The following is a 15,699-nucleotide window of genomic DNA, read 5'->3' as shown; positions in this document are numbered from 1 at the left end:
GACATCTTTCCGCGGGATTGGCGTTTGCGCCGGTATGGTCGCCATGTTCGGCTCATAGTAAGCATGAACCACGTGCCAGCCACCTGTGGCTTTACGCATTCAAAAACGCGGGCTGCGGTGAGGCCATTTGCTCTCACGCACATGTCCCGCCTTGGCTCGCTTGTCGAAGTATCATCGATACAATCGACTTGTTCTTCCGACAACGGCCATTGCCTGGTCACACAATACTTGGTGCCAGGTTCGAGGTCTATTTCGTGCTCGATGCCCCTATCTGCTGGAAGGCGGATCGGCACTTCTTCTGGGAGCACATCGCGATGTTTCCACAGAACCGCAAAGAACGGACTGTCTCTCAAGGCATCCCTGCCTTGAGCAGCGGACCTTTTCTTTTTGTCCGTTTCTAGGACGCTCTCGTCCATTGTGGTTGACGAGCAACAGCCCACCAAGTTCTCTTTTGGAACTGGTGTGACTATTTCGTGGATCTTTCCTTCCTTTAATTCGGCAAGGAACAGATCCTACGACATCTCCGGGAGATTTACTATCTCCTCGGCAGATTTAAAGACTTGTCGGAGCACCTCAACTGAGGATGCCTCCGCAATTTCGTCTTTGACGGCGCCCGTCCTCTTTATTAGAGACTGATCCAAATATCACTCGTTTAGACGTGCCTTTCATCGTCCTAATCTGTCGGATACTCGTTCTTCGAGTCACCACGACCTTTTTCTGTGAAGCGGGTGCCGTTGCATTCCTAGCTAACGCACCTTTAAACCGCACCAGGCTCTAGGCACTGTGCCGGTTTATGCGACGCATGACTTCCTGTCAGCTCGCCGTCTACTGCCATAGGCTTTTGGCTCTGTGCAGGACATTCAAACGCATGACTGCTTGTCATCTTCCATTTCACTACCCCAGTTTCCACGAGCTGGGTAGAAATTGGTGATGTTTGACATCCCTTTAACGCAGAATCAATTGTGTTCGTCACAACATCAGTTGCATACGCCTCTCGCAGAAGAGGAGCAAATCCTTTTTGGTGTCCTGCGTAGCGTTCGCAAATTGTGCGTGTACGCCAGCCTATCTATGGTTAGTAATTTGCCAACATTAACCATAGATAGGCTGGCGTACACGCTATGGTTAGTGTTTTGCCAACACTAACCATAGATAGGCTGGCGTACACGTACAGTTTGCGAACGCTACGCAGGACACCAAAAATGATTTGCTCCACTTCTAGGTATGGCATGCCTAGGATGAGGTCATACGGACTATAACCTAGCACCGTGAACTTCTCTTCACAAGAGAAGTCACTAAAGCTGAAGGCGAGTTCTACCTGAACTCCCTCAGACTTAACGAGCGCGCCGTTCGCTAAACAAACGGTCGCCTCTTCTCGCTTGCCATCCTTGCATAGCGACTCAAACAACGCCGGTCTCTTTCTAAGAGCCGCAAGTTTTACAAAATTTGTGATGCACCCGAATCCACTAGAAGGGTTTTCACCTGGTCATAGCCTCTTACTTGAGCGCTATAGACCAGCAGGGTTGAGGTCCGAAATTTTGAGACCTCAAGGACTATGCTACCCATTTGTCCCACAACTTTGATTTAGGGGTAGCTTCAGAGTCCGCGTCAGCAGGGCATCCCGCCCCTACTGCGCTCCTGCATTTCGCGACCCCTCAGTGGTCGATGCAGAACTGATGCGTCTCGCACGCTGGTTCTTGCCATCGCCCTTTGGGTAAAGAGTCCTCGTGCTGGGTGTCTTTGCCCCAGCAGGGATCCTGGCATAGCAGCGAGCCATCATATGGCCTCGCTTGCCGCATTTATTGCTGACAACGTCTGCATTGCCCAACTCCATGGGAGTGGCATTTGACCTCTCGGCCGACGGCTTATACCAAGCTGTCACCAAGGCACTGTTGTAGAATTGCTCCTCAACTAAGGGAATATGAATTTCCTCTTCCATCGTCGATGGCATCTCTTTGAAAAGAGCCTGTCGCGATGGTCCATGCCTTAGTCCGTTCATAAAAGTGGACAACTTAATGTGCTCCGATATCGGACCTACGGTATTGGACGCTGACAGCAAGCGCATCTCCTGCAGATACTCTTGCAGAGATCGCTTCGCCTGTCGCGCTCCAAAGAAGCGCGCCTGAAGCAACACTTCGTTGTTCGGCGGCTGGTACATGGCGCGAATCTTTTCTTAAAAGATCGCCCATGCAGGGAACGCCTTTCTGTCCGCCATAAGCGCCGAGTAAGCCCACTCTGAGGCCTTACCGTGCAGATGCTACATGGCGTACGACAACATCCGGCTGTCGTCCACGATGAGCTGGGTGACACCGCATTGCTCCACGGCTAAAAGCCAGTGGGCAATCGTGTGCGCTGCAGCCCATCGAACTTGGGCGGGTCCATTCAAATCAGCCTTGCTTGATGCGGCCGGACAGAGAGCATCTCACAGTCTTGTTGAGAGCCTTGCTCCGAGCCTGCTCATGCCTCAGCTCATCCTGAGTCTGAGTGACGGACTCCGCCGCAGCATGGCTCTGTGCCTCGGACGCGGCTATCCGCTGTCCGAGCACGAATACATCAAACTGCTACAATTGAGAAACATGTTGCTCAGGAGTACTGCTCAAGAGCCTTGCCAAGGCTTGTTCACCAAGTTTTTGCGCCATAAGTCCTGCCACCTCCCGATGATGTTCGGAGAGGCGGGAAAAATAAGCCCAATCAATATTGAGGCTCATCATCACGTACACACGCAGAGATGTGGGTCGTGGGAAGGATAACCAGTGCAAGTGTAGGTAGGCACGTCTTAATGCGGCCACGCTCTACTTAAGCACACACCCTGCAACAGCTAGGAAGCGGTTACACCATCTTTTCTTGCGTGTAGTGAGTTAGTTGTGGTGGGTGCCTTAGCGACCTCAGCCAACGCACTAAGTACTCTAGCTAAGTGTCGTCACGGGAGCGTGATCCGAATTCTTCCGTCGCACCTGAAAGCTAAGCTAAATCGTTTTAGCTACAGCGATAGCCTGTTATGGTATCAGCTGTCACCTTGTGATTTATTAAGAATCTATGTGCCTCATGACCAGATCTCAAGCAGATGATCCTTCACGAGCTCTATGATGCGCCTTCTAGTGGGCATCTGGGCCGTGAAAAGACGTTCTTACGAGTGTCGGAGGAATTTTGGTGGCCACACCTATATAGATGGGTGGCCAATTATATTCGCTCTTGCGAACAGTGTCAGCGCATTAAGCCTGCACCGTCCAGCAGTGCACCACTGAAGCCGCTACCGATTCCAACCAACTGTTGGTAGTCAGAAAGTCTGGACTTCATGTTTGACATGCCACCTGATCCTAAGAATCTGACGGGGCTCGTCGTCTTTGTTGACAGACCGATCAAAATGGTGCATTCAGCACCATATAAAACATCGATCACAGGAAAGGAGGAAGCTCTTTTGTTCCTGGATCGTGTACACGTGTCGTCGTCCCAACTCAGAATGATTTGCGCTTGCGCATCATGTAAAGTGTCACTATGCACCAACAAGGGGCATCGACTTACCTCACAGTAAGTCGCGACTTTTACTGGTCCCGCCAGTATCAGTTTGTGCCCAAGTACATTCGTGCTTACGAGGTATGTCAACTGTGAAGCCTAGCCGTTTATCCCGTGCACCTCTTCAACCTCTACCACTTTCGGCCGAATGTTGGCAGTCCGTATTTATGGACTTCGTCATCGGATTTCCCGTAGACGATCATAAAAATAATGGAATCCGTGTTTTTGTAGACAGATTCAGCATGATGGTACATCGTGCTGCAGTACCAGAGTCGATTACGGCTCCGGGTTGTGCCCGTGTCTTTATCGATTCGGTATTCAAACTCCTTGGGTTACCCCGTGAATTGGTCTCGGATAGAGATCCAAGATTCACGGCGGAGTTCTGGCAATCAATGTTCCAATCTCTCGGAATACGGCTGACTATATCAACTTCTGATCGATCAAAGACAGATGGTCAGATGGAACGCGTAAATCGCGTCCTCGAAGAGATACTTCGAGGTTACGTCCAATCGTATCCGAATTGAAGCGAGTTTTTCCGATGGTTGAAATCGACATCAATAATTCGGTACATGCGTCTACAAAGCAACACCTGTTCTTCGTAGATGGCTTACGCCATCCACGTATACCTACCCAATCAGAGGGATCCTCACGTTTAGGGAGGGTGGACTCGCACGAGCAAAACCACTCCTGGTTAATGCTCATCACGCGTCAAAGTCAACAGCAACGCGAATGATGTCGATGTCGAAGCAATCGACATTAAAGATGAGAAAAATCTCATGGCAGTGCGCACAAAGCGCACTGGAAAAGACAAAACAAATGAGTCAGCAGAGGAATTTGGCTCGAGAATCAGCAGTCTGTTTCGTACAGGATACCACTGCTAGCGCAGTGAACCGTCAGAAATGTAACGCTAACAAACATGGAAGAGCAAATGTTCTATCATTCAAAAGTAATGACTTAGTACTACCCTCTACGGTAAACTTACCTAAGCGCGTAGTCACTAATGTGGGTAGCAGTAAGCTACTACCCAAGCTCATTGAGCCGTTCCGTGTTCTGCATCGAAGAGGCAATGCGTACACAATAGAATTGCCACGTACGATGCGAACGCATCCTACGTTTTACGTTGGTCGGCTCCGCTCGTTCCATCAGAACGCGGCTTCCTCCGAGGACGGATTTGACCACCCTTTTCAAGAATCCCCGAAAGATTCTTGTGATCGCGAACCAGATTCCCATGTTGAACTTGTAGTTTCTCATGCCGGTTCCGAATATCCTCGAAACTACGATGGGCTGACGACAGCTCATTGCGAACAGCATGATACTTCCGTTCGTACTCAAACATGGAGTACGCACTCTTCGAACGGTCTTCCAACCGCTCGATATGGTGAGCCTGCACCGTCTGCTCCAACGAGCGACGCTTGCCGCGCTCGTGGTGAAGTCCCTCCTCCAAATCATGGAGGAAGTGATCCATTTTGTCGATCCTCGACATTTGATCCGACACACGGTTCGGATCTAATTTTCCCTTTTCCACAACAACCATTGGTGGATTCCCACGGTGGTCAGCATTTCCTTGTGGAACGTATCCAGAACCACCGTGATGTGAAGGGGCAGCGAACGAGTTATCTTGTTCGCTGGCGTGGTTATCCACCTTCACATGACAGCTGGGAGCCTCGTTTCCAGCTGGTTGCTGACGTTGAGGGCCTCGTCCGTCAGTATGACGAGACCCATCCGATGGTTCAGAAGACCCATCCGATACTATGGACTTGGGCATCCCGTGTAGTCGGTATACATGATCTAGGAACAAGAGATCTGCCTCCTCGCCTGCTGTGATCGATGATTTTGATGGTGCTAAATGCTCCATTTTGCTCAGTCTGTCTACAAAGACGACGAGCCCCGTCCGACCCTTATGGTCGGACGCATGCCAAACATGAAGTCCAGACTTACTGACTTCCAACAAATCCGTAGGAATGAGTAACGACTTCAGTGGCGCACTGCTGGACGGTGCAGGCTTGACACGCTGACACTGTTCCCATAAGCGAATAGAGTTGGCCACCCATCTATATAGTTGTGGCCAACAGAATTCCTTTGACACTTTCAAAAATGTCTTCTCACGGCCCAGATGGCCACTAGATATTGCATCATGGAGCTCGCGAAGAATCATCAACTTGAGATCTGTGCCATGCGACACATAGATTCTCAAAGGAACAGCTTATGCCATGTCAGGCCATCGTTACAGCTAAAGCGATTAAGCTTAGCCTTTAAGTGCGACGGAAAGGTTACCTTTCGTCCACCAAAGTGATCAACAGCAGGCGACAATGTTAGTTCTGACTTTAGTCTACTTTTATATCAAAGGTAACGAGCTCGTCACGTGGTATGCCTTCATGGCTGCCAACGTTGACGGCTCAATTGTGCTTTAGCACTAGACACACTTTTTTCCTGGTGTCTTGCCTCGACGTCTGGTCTTCACGAAAAAGCGTCAGCCAAGACATTTGACTTACCCGGCTCTATTCAACTCTAAATCTAATTCAGAGAAGAATGTGAGCCCGGTTTGGTGCTTAATAGGCGCACTTAAAACTTAACAAGAGCATACTTTATTGAAAGTAGCTCCTTGTCATGCACACGGCAACTCGGTTACGCGGCTTTCAAAGCGGGACTGATCAGAAATGTCACGATCAACGCCGTCGTCATCCTTCTGCATGAGCGCGCTGCAAATTGCAAAATTGCTTGCATCGCAGACGAAGCTAAAAAGCTTACCCGCGTCTAACAATACCAAGACCGGTGCATCTACAACAGATTGCTTCACTGATGTGAGCGCAACTACTTGTTACCTTGACTAAACCCATTCTGCAACCTTTTTAAGGAGGTCAGACAAGGGCTTAGTACGCTCTGCATAATTTTTGCTGTACTTATGCAAGTTATTCGAGAGCCCTAGGAATTGGCCACGTATTGTAAGATTGACCATTTCTTTACCGATTTTACCTTGTCGGGATCTGCTCATACACCATGTGTACCTACGATGCAGCCCAGCACAGGTATCTAGGGGACCTCTATGACGCACTTCTGCAAGTTGACGTACAGTTGGGCGTCCTTCCGAGTCTGCAACACAGCGTCTAAATGACGCGTGTGTGACTCTATTGCGCTCAGCCCGACATCGGCCCTACTATGCACGAATACATTGTCAAAGTAATGGAGCGCGTAGGCACGGTGCTGACGCATCACGTGAGCCACCACTCGGTTGAATGTCGCTGGTGCGTTTTAACCTTGGCGCATCACAAGCCACTCCCAAAGCATACCGCTTGGGGTGCTCACAACTGTTTTGGCTACATCGGACTCTCTCATGAATACCTGATAGTAGTCATCCTTCAAATCCAACGCGGAAATGATAAATGACTTTCCCATGGAGTTCAACACATTATCTTTTCGCGGGGATTGGCGTTTGCACCAGTATGTTCGCCGTGTTTCAGCTTATTGTAAGCATGAACCACGCGCCATCGACCTGTGGCATTTACGCACACAGAAGGTCGGGCTGCAGTGAGGCGACTTGCTCTCACGTACATGTCCCACCTTGGCTCGCTTGTCGAAGAACTCATCGATGAAAATGCCTTGTTCTTTCGGCGACGGCCATTGCCTCGTCACACAATTCTTGGAGCAAGGTGCGAGGTCAATTTCGTGCTCGATGCCCCTATCTACTGGTAGGCAGCTCGGTACTTCTTCTGAGAACACATCGTGATGTCTCCATAGAACTTCAAAGAACGGACTGTCTCTTTCAAGGCATCCCAGCCTTGAGCAGCGAACCGCTTCTTTTTGTCCGTTTCTAGGACGCTCTCGTTCATTGTGGACGACGAGCAACAGTCCACCAAGTTTTCTCCTGGAACTGGTGCGACTATTTCGTGGATCTTTCCTTCCTTTAATTCGATAAGGAACAGATCCCGCGACATCTCCGGGAGATTTACTATCTCCTCGTCAGATATAAAGACTCGCCCAAGCATCTCAACTGAGGATGCCTGCGCAATTTTGTCTTTGACGGCCTCGAACACTCGTTCGATGGCCTGTCCTCTTCATTATAGACTGATCCAAAGGTCACTCGTTTAGACGAGCCTTTGATCGTCCTAAACTGTCGGGTACTCGTTGTTCGAGTCACTGCGACCTTTTTCTGGGAAGAAAGTGCCGTTGCTGTCCTGGCTAACGCACTCCTTCCAACCGCACCAGGCTCTAGGGTCTGTGTCGGTTCATGCGACGCTTGACTTCCTGTCAGCGCGCCGGCTACTGCCACAGGCTTTTGGCTCTGTGCAGGACAATCGGACGCATGACTACTTGTCATCGTCCTCTCACTACCCCAGTCTCCACGAGCTGGGTAGGAATTGGTGACGATTGGCATCCCGTCAACTATTCCTCAAGTGTGTTCTACACGATATCAGTTGCAGACGCACATCCTTCCCAGGGTCCTGCGTAGAGTTGAAACTGTGCGCGATTGACCACTCTGGTGACGTTGGTATGCGTCACCCGGAACTAAGTGGTCGCGAAGGGAAGAGTGTGCTAGTTTGCATCATCAGGAAAGGAGTGATTTTAGGGAGCGCTACAGAAAAGAGGCCTGGTTGCCCTCTAAGTATAACCTAAGTCGTTTGTCTGGTATGACCAACGATCGATATTATATTACGCTATTCGACTCATTCAGGCTTAACAAGCCTAGACGTAATTCTTCATCGATGCCTTTTTCCGGCATCGGTGGTACTCTTCTAAACGGGCAAAGGATGTCAAACCTTTATTCCAAGATTGGACAGCATTTGTACAGAATGTACAAAACACATCTGGCCTGATGAGCTAAATGCTTTCCGTGAACGGTTCAAGAAACGGACCGTAGTCGGTGCACGCTATAAGTTGAACCGTTTGTCTAGAGAGGCAGAAATTTCTTGCCTCTCGTGGGGGACTCCTGCCCATAGTGTTTTAAGAGTGCAATTCATGCCCCTAAGGAAGCATATTTCTTCAACGATCCTCATTGGAGGACTCTCATCTCTTACGAGATGGGTCAAGGGTTCGAGAACCTCCAACCCCTCTACGATCGTGGGAAGCGCTCGTTCTCCGATGGACCTTCTGCATGGGTCTCGTCGTACTGCAAGACGATAGCCGGAACGTCCAGTTTCAGTTAAAAACGAGGCTTCCAACTATTGTGCGAGTGGTTGATATCCTCGCCAAGAACGAGATAATTCGTTCCATCTTCTTTTACCACACGGTGGTTCGAGAAGCTTTCAGCAAGAAACGTTTCTTACCACTCGAATCCGTCAATGAATGTAGAGGGGGAGAAAAGATCGGGTTTGCCTCGTTTGACGAACCCGGATCGACATCATGATTTGGGTCACACCCTTTACTAGTTGAGGGAGTATTTTTATCATGAGCGATCCTGTCGCCGCGAAATAACGGTGACGGTTGATAATGTTTCCCGTGACCAGTTGAGAAATGGTGCGCAGGTTGCGACTGGTCAGCTGGCGAAAGAAAGGACACATCAGTCCCTTCAAAATGAGCTGGTGACAGCTCGTCAGAAGATCTTTTCCTTGGAGGAACGATTGGATTGTCTGTTTGAAGAGAATCAGACTTTGTTCCGAGACAATAAGACTTTGTCTCGGAACCATCGGCCTTTGGCGGATGCCCTAGAACATTCCGGTATAATTTAGAATCGGAAGAAGCCTCATACTGATGGTACGGGTGGAGAATCGGAAGAAGCCTCGTACTGATGGTACGGGTGGAGACGCCCAACATAAAAAGAATCGGAAGAAGCCTCGTACTGATGGTACGGGGGGAGACGCCCAACATAAAACGTAGGATGCGTACGCATTCTTCGAGGCATCTCGATCGTGTACGCATTGCCTTGGCGATGTAGTACACGAAACAAGCCGATATACCTGGCATTATTTATTACTGCCTACATTTGTCATACATGTTTTTACAGGTTTACCGTAGACAGTAGGACTAGGCCATTAACATTTAATGAAAGTATGTTTGCCCTTCCTTTTTTGTCAGAGTTCCGTTTCTGTCGGTCCTCAGCATCAGCAATAGAAGTCTGTACAAAAAGGACCACTGCTTCTCGAGCCAACATGAAATCACCTGCTGACTCGGTTTTATTTTTGTTAGTAGTGCGACCGGCTCGCACTGCGGGGATATCAATCTCTTCATTATTGATTGTATTATCGTACTCATAAATGATTTTGTTTTCGATGCTGAGTCTTTCAGTATCGTTGTCCAAGTCAGTAATAGCATTATTGTTATTACTGAGTTTGTCCACTTTAATGTTAAGTAAATCAACATTAGTATCCTTCGCATTGACCTTAGGGCTAATCCTTGATGAGCAAGAGCTAGAAGATTCTTTGCTCGAGCGAGTCCCTCCACCCCTTGAATAAGAGTTACTCTCAAACAAGGTGGATTTACGAAAGTGGCGTGAGCCATACACGAAAAGCGGTGTATGCTTTGTAGAAGCATGCACTGAATTGTTGATGGCAAATTTTACCATCGGCTAGAACTCGCTCCAACTCATAAAAGAGTGGACGTATCCGCGAAGTATCTCTTCGAGAATACCGGTTGCCTGCTCCGTCTGACCATCTGTTTCAGGATAATCAGAAGTTAACATTTTCAACTGTGCCGAGTGATTTAAAAACAGTTTGCCAAAATTCCGCCGTTAATCTAGGGTCTCGATCTAAGACCAGTTCGCGGGTAGCCCATGGAGTCGTAATATCATGTCAACAAAGATTTTAGGATATCCTTTGGCTGTGATCGACTCCGGTGCTGCAGCAACATGTACCATCTTGCTGAAACGATTAACAAAATCAAGAAGAATACATTGTTCTTATGTTCGTCGTCAGGAAATCCGAAGACGAAGTCCATGACTACAGCTGCCAACACGTTGCCCGAAAGGGACGAGGTCGTAACGGAGCACGGGATGAAGCACTGGGCTTCACCCGTTGACAAACTTCGCAAGCACGTATGCACTTGCGGACAAACTCATACTGGTGTGGCCAGTAGAAGTCGCAACTAATTGTGAGATAGGTCTTCTAACGCCCACGATGACCACTTATTGGTGTCGTGTGGCACTCATGTATGATGCGTAAACGCAAATCATTATGGGTGGGGATGACGACACGAAGTGTGTCGCCAGCAATGGCTGCGTAATACAGTAACCCATTGCGTGTTGTGTATCGATCTGTTGAGGATCTATACAATTTCGACAATACTTTTAAGGATTGTTGGGATGAATATTTACGGTACTCCGTCAACCCTTTAAGAGCCTTGTGTTCTTGTTAATCTCTTCTGACGTCGTCGAGAAATGCTAACGACGGAACACTTATTGTTGCAACAGTGGTCTCATGCTTATTGTTAAATTGCGCAGCTGGCCTAAAATCGGGCCGGCGCGAAAGGGCATCAGTGAAGACATAAATCCGTCCTAATTTAAACTCCCCGGAGAAGCTATACTCTGCGAAGAAAGACAACCATCTCGACATTCTTTGCGAGATGTGTGGTGTAGGCGGGCACGTCGTAATGCGGCCACGCTCTTCTTAGACACACACCCTAGCACAGCGAGGAAGCGGTTTAACCTGCTTCTCTTGCGTGCAGTGAGGTAGTTGTGGTAGTCGCGTTAGCGACCTCACCAAACACACTAAGTACTCCGGTTAAGTGTCGTCACGGGAGCGGTAATCCGTCTCCTCGTGCGCACTTACCAAGTAGGAAGTATTTTTCAGACTGATTTATATTTAATCGTATTCATATAAATCCTATTTTTACCAATTAAAATGTCATCTCTATAGATAACACTTAATATGTATTGCGAGCGTATCTTTCTAGATACCTCGCGTAACGGATGTCGCTAGCCGTCATCACGGATGACGCTGGGCGTCATCCATCCTAATGTGAATGCACCCATGTGCATCACATACACAACGGTTGGTCACAAATGAGCACCACACCCAAGTGCTGGGTCTAATTACTTTAATTTAGTAATTGACCATCCCCTGAAGAACACCAAGTGTACTTAACGGGGACTGTGTAACATCAGGGCAACTTTAGCCCGTTACACCATCTCCCCTTTAAGGACGAATTTATATTATTAAATTCGTCAAAGAGGAGAGAGGAACTGCGAGCAGCTTTACGCGCCGCTAGTTCACTCAATCACTCTAGCGCACGTGTTTCCATACACGGCGCCAAAGATGCCACCTATAAGTGGCCACGTTGGTGTGTCGTCTGCGAAGACGCCCACTCAACCTCACACTAAGCGCACGCGCCGCGTTAATTCGCCTGCCGCGTCAAATGCCTTAGTCGAAGGGCGACAGCCACTGCTGCTGTCGCGTTAACAGGGCCTAAGGTTCCATCCCACTATAACAGTGAGGATGCCGATCCGTCGCTCATTGTCGACTACAATGAGTCGACACCGTTGCGGTCACCTCATAGTAGTGATGCGGACAGCAAAAAATGAGGAATGATCATGGCGCATTATTGCCCATCCAAACTTCTATCATGGCTCACAACATGGAGACAGCAGCATTCACGAATGGTGTCTCGTCGTCTGCGCTGTAAAGCGCAGTGACAGGTAATGAGAGCGCTGCTCATAAAGGCGCAACCGCTTCTCCGTTGGGTATAACCAAAACGCCTCATGCTCAGACCCTTATCCATAATGATTCTAACATAGAGGATTCGGGGCCTGAAGCTCCACCGACGACACATGAACGTGCTCACTCGGTGTCACAAGCCAGTCGTTTCGAACGTGGCTACATGACGGGTGGTATATCACCGATTCTCCCTCCATCTAAATGGCCTCAATTAGACGGGCCAAGAGCGTCGCTCCCAGAGCGCGCTCTTCTAGACGCTCCTAATTATTATGGCGCCTTTAAAATCATGGAGGGCTCAGGGAAAATCGCTTGGGCGTATTTTCCCGATCCCGGTCGTGTTACATTCAAATGAAACGCCCGACCAACACGAGGCGAAATTCCTGCGCCGCATTCACCCGCATTCCGAAGCAATGAACAGCGGTCGCAGCGAATTAAATTCGCCCGCTTGCGTGTGAAAGAAATCATGGGCGGTACTGTACCCCCTGCTTCTTCTCACAACGCTACTTCTGCTAGTCCATCTGACACTAGCGAAGAGGCCTCAGCTGGTGCTCCTTTTAATAGGCAGCCACCAAGCCGGAAACATCAATACATAGGGTATCGATCGGTTCCCAAGAGTCAAAACACTTCGGGCAAACATTCCATTGGACGAGGATATGATACCTTTGCCTCACGGAGCGGTGGGCAAGCAACCTTCCAACACGGAAGCGTTGATTCCCACCCGCATCCATCAGTGCAGGCGGCGCCCGATAGGAGTGGCGTCTCACCAACCTACTCGCGGCTGCCTTACCTCCGTCCGTTCAGTCACACACGTTAAGCGCTGCTGAACGACGAAATGCGGATCTCGAAGGTCAAAACTCGCGACTGACCTCAGAATTTTTGATGCCGAGCGAAGGCTCGTCAGGGTTACGAACGCCTGAAGACTCGCTTGGACCTCTTCGAGAGGATAATGCCGAGGGATAAGCGTTACTCGCGTGATGTCCCTCGATCCCCAAGTCCTCTTCGTAGCAGGAGGAGTCAGTCCAATAGCTTTTCGCCTTCACCGTCCCCCTCACCCGAACGACGCTCGACTCACAGTCGGCGTCACCATCGGTCTCCTTAGACGAATAGGGGTATGTGACCTCATTTGGGTCTAATACCGTTCCAGACGACCCACGTAAAATACGGGGTGCGTCTTCATATACGGGGAAGGGTTATAATTTAGGTCTCCAACTTTCGACACCCGGAAAGGGCCCAATGAAAAGCAGCAACTACTTCGTAGTACCTCCAGAAAGTACAGAAATTGCATTCTTAGGTAGAATAGCAGTACTTAATAATACTTTTTCACCCACTCTAAAACGTTCATTATATTTGCAACCATTTCGGTCCGCATATTCTTTTAGCTAGTCCTGTGCGCTTGCCATCGCGTCACGGACTTTTCGTGTGATGGCTAATCACTCATCCACAAAGCGTTGAGCCTCGCTCACGCTTTTAGCATCAAAATCGCCTATAATACATCCGCTGCCAAACTGAAAGGGTCACTAGTGCAAGTTTCTGTCGCTGAGATAATACCCTCGCGGGTCACCGTCATATTGACAAAACTATGCCCCTCTTTAGCACCGAGCAAAGTGAGGGGCTTTCTCCCACGAAGACTCGGGCTGCGCACAAACGAGACTGACGTCCGAGGATGAAGCATTCCGTTAATATAAAACGGTGTATCACCCGTACTGGCGTGGAGACTGTTATTTATAGCGAACTCCACAAAGGGAAATTGCTTGATCCATTCTTTGGGAGTTGCTATAGTGCGCAAGACATCCGCCACGACCCGCTTGGCACGTTCTGAATGGCCATCGGTCTGGGGGTGATCTGCGGTCGACATGTGGAGCTTGCCACATAGCAGCTCGAACACATGTCGCCAAAAACCAGACTTAAAAACGAGAATCATGGTTCGATACTATGGACTCGGGTATCCCGTGTAGTCGGTAAACATTTTCCAGGATCAAAAGAGCTGCCTCCTTGCCTGTTATCGATGTCTTACATGGTGCTAAATGCAACATTTTGCTCAGTCTGTCTACAAAGACGACTAGCACTGTCCGACCCTTATAATCGGGCGGTATGCCAAACATGAAGTCCAGACTTACTGACTTCCAACAGTTGGTTGGAATCGGTAGCGGCTTCAGTGGCGCACTGCTGGACGGTGCAGGCTTAAAGCGCTGACACTGTTCGCAAGAGCGAATATAGTTGGCCACCCATCTATATAGGTGTGGCCACCAAAATTCCTCTAACACTCGTAATAATGTTTTTTCACGGCCCAGATGCCCGCTAGATGGCGCATCATGGAGCTCGTGAAGGATCATCAGCTTGAGATCTGTGTCATGAGGCACATAGATCGCTGTAGCTAAAGCGATTTAGCTTAGCTTTCAGGTTTGACGGAAGGGCAGCCTTCATGGCTGCCAACGTTGACGGCTGAATATGTGCTTTCGCACTAGACACACTTTCCTGGTGTCTAACTTTGAAGTCTGGTCTGCGCGATAAAGCGTCAGCCGAGACATTTAACATACCCGGCTTGTATTCAACTTTGAAATTAAATATAGAGAAGAATGTAAGCCATCTTGCCATTCTAGGGGAGAGATGCAGTGATTTATTGCGGTCCGCAGTGATGCGTGATCCGTATAAACCACAAATGGTTCGGTGCCCAATAGGTGCACACGAAACTTGACAAGAGCATAGTTTTAATAAAAGCAGATATTTGTCATGCACGGGCACTTCAGTTCCGCGGCTTTTAAAAGCCGGGACTGATAGCGATGACGCGGTCAATGCCGTCGTCATCCTTTTGCATGAGCGCGCTGCCGATTGCAAAATTACTTGCATCGCAGACGACGCTAAAGGGCTTATCCGCGTCTGGCAATGCCAAGACCGGTGCCTCTACAAGAGATTGCTTCACTGATGTGAACGCATCTTCTTGTTCTTTTAACCAAACCCATTCTGTGTCCTTTTTAAGGAGATCAGATAATGGTTTAGTTTGCTCCGCATAATTCTTGCTATACTTATGCAAGTAATTAGCGAGCCCTAGGAATTGGCGCAAATCCTTCACATGCCCTGGGGTTGGCCATTCCTTTACTGATTTTTTTTACCTAGTCTGGGTCTGCTCGTACACCATGTGTACCTACAATGCAACCCAGCACAGGTATTTCGGGGGGGGGGCCCTATGACGCACTTTTTGCAAGTTGACGTACAATTAGGCGTCCTTTAAAGTCTGTAACACAGCGTCTAAATGACCCTTGTGCGACTCTATTGCGCCCAGCCCGTCCTCGGCCCTACTATGCACGAATACATCGTCAAAGTAATGAGGCGCGTAGGCACGGTGCTGACGCATCACGTGAGCCACCACCCGGTTGATTGTCGCTAGTGCGTTTTTCAAACCTTGGGGCATCACAAGCCACTCCCACAGCATATCACTTTGGGTGCTTACTGCCGTTTTGGCTACATCGGACTCTCTCATGAGTACCTGATAGTAGCCATCCTTCAAATCTAACGCGGAAAAGATAGTTGACTTTCCCATGGAGTTCAACAAGACATCTTTCCGCGGGATTGGCGTTTGCGCCGGTATGGTCGCCGTGTTCAGCTTATT

The sequence above is a fragment of the Bremia lactucae genome, linkage group LG4, assembly GCF_004359215.1.
Source record: "Bremia lactucae strain SF5 linkage group LG4, whole genome shotgun sequence".
In the NCBI taxonomy this organism is placed as follows: domain Eukaryota; phylum Oomycota; class Peronosporomycetes; order Peronosporales; family Peronosporaceae; genus Bremia; species Bremia lactucae.
The sequence above is the reverse complement of the archived record's forward strand: the minus strand, read 5'-3'. Positions refer to the sequence as shown.